Genomic DNA, 2,150 nt, shown 5'->3' with positions numbered 1-2,150 from the left:
GATTCACAAACAACACAAAGCAAAGCGGCTCTAGACTTTTGATACAGATGCATTAATCTTGTCAACAGCTTATCTGCAGTGAGGCTTGCAGGGAGCGCGTGGGGAGTAGGAGGTGGGGGGGGGGAGACACCGATGGAGGAGGGGCTGGCTCGCAGTAATGCAACTGAATCAAAAAGTGCAATGTGCAACAGTGTAAACATGAAGTGGGAGGAGGGGACTGGGGATTGTGACGACTTGCTAATCCATGGGCAGCGGTGGGTGGGGGGCTCCTGGATAGGCCAGTATAATGAAGCTCATTTAGAGGATTGTACTGAGTAAATCCACACTCCTCTGCGGTTAGTGCTGACGGGACCAGCGCAGGGGAGTCGCACAGATTTGTCCTCGCAGCTAATGCCAGCCAATCCTTCAGCCCCTTCACAGGCTGCTCCTGCCATCGGACTCTTTAATGACTTTGTGAAATAGCAGTGTGATCGGGCCATGAAGATTAGCCCCGATGCATTTTCTTAAGTTAGCAAACATGTCTTTAAGCCATGTGCAAAGGGCCTAAGTGAACACATGGACATACGTGTGGCAGCACAGTCAGTGCACTCTGACATGCTGAGTGCACTACTGAATATTTAGGGGTGGGGGGAAAATATAAGAATCAAGTTTCTTATCATCTAAGATTCTGAATCCATTCACAACGTCCACAAATCTATTTCTCTGTCTAAAATAGGAAACCATATATTGCTGCTGATGCACAGTAATCCTACACAACATTTAAAGAAAGTTTCTGAGTGATACGCCGACCGATTGTATTGATGTGAGGCAAGCATTTAGATGTGTTGTATAACTTGAACTTGTTATTCTTGAAATCACTGAGAATTGTGTGTAAAAAAGTGTTTATTCTCAGGTTTAGCATAAAGAAATGTTTGTCCAGAGTCAATTTTGAAATCGGGAATCGTTTTTGAATTGAATTTTGCGATACCAAAAAGCTTCATACCCCTATTTATATTGGCTGTGATGTTAAAGGTGTTGATACTAAAGCTTCTTCTGACGCTGTGTTCACTAAAGATCCTTCTCAAAGTGTGTCTGGAAGCAGATTTCTAAAAGACAAAGGCAGTACCTGTGTTTGGGTATGTTGAGAGATATAACCTGTTATTATAACGTGACATTATAGAGCAGAGGTTCTCTACATGGGGGTTGGGAAAGTCGATGAGGCTGCGATATTGAACAATCATTGTTTGGCACCACAGTTTCCTCATTCTTCATGTTAACGTTGCAACAATGGGATGTGAGAGAGGTTTTTAGAGGGTTGCAGGCTATAGAGAACCTACTGCCAGGGTTTCTACATTCAAACACAGCAAGTCATTTCAGTCAGCCAGGATCGCACATGAAGAGCAGAAATACAGCCTCTAACCTTTAACATCTAATGCAGTCCTTTGTTAACTTAACTGTGTCCACCTTCAGTCACGTAGCTTAAAATATAAACATTGTATTAAATGGTACTGCTGTACGTAATGAAGCAATAAACATATAAACCTCTAAACATAACTTGTAAACCCTGTCTCTCAAAGCATATTGTCTGGGGTTAATAATGTTTAGCTCGTTAAAGCTGCAGAAAATGCTGTTCTGGGAAAATAGCCATCTTATCTCCAGAGCCAATTAACACTGAGCAAAACAAGAGAGCCTTTGCCAAGACGGCAGCTTCCTTTACAGATCGTTGGAAGAGCCGTGTGAAAGAGGACAAGGAGAGGAACGCTTGTTATATTAAATGTCCATGTTAAATACAGCTGCAACGATCAGAATATCTTTGGGTTTTGAACTGACAAATCAAGACATTTAAAGACTTGAGAAACTGGGATGGACATGTTTCACTATTTTCTAACATTTCATAGACCAAACGATTAATCTAGAAAATAATCTGCAAATGAATTGATAATGAAAATAACCTTGAGTTGCAGCTCTACTGTTAAACAGCAGCTGTGTTCCCATTTAGTTATCACATACGTGGAAATCAGTCAAAATCAGTTGCAACCAAGCTAACAATATCCAGGAGTTTAAATAAGTCATATTAAAATAAACAATTCATTTTAAAAAGGTTCTGTTCTCCAGGAGATTTTGCGCATTTCTATCAAATTCCTATCAGATGGAAAAAGAAGGTTTACTTT

The sequence above is a fragment of the Cottoperca gobio genome, unplaced genomic scaffold, assembly GCF_900634415.1.
Source record: "Cottoperca gobio unplaced genomic scaffold, fCotGob3.1 fCotGob3_195arrow_ctg1, whole genome shotgun sequence".
Taxonomy (NCBI): Eukaryota; Metazoa; Chordata; class Actinopteri; order Perciformes; family Bovichtidae; genus Cottoperca; species Cottoperca gobio.
This window is presented reverse-complemented; position numbering follows the sequence as displayed.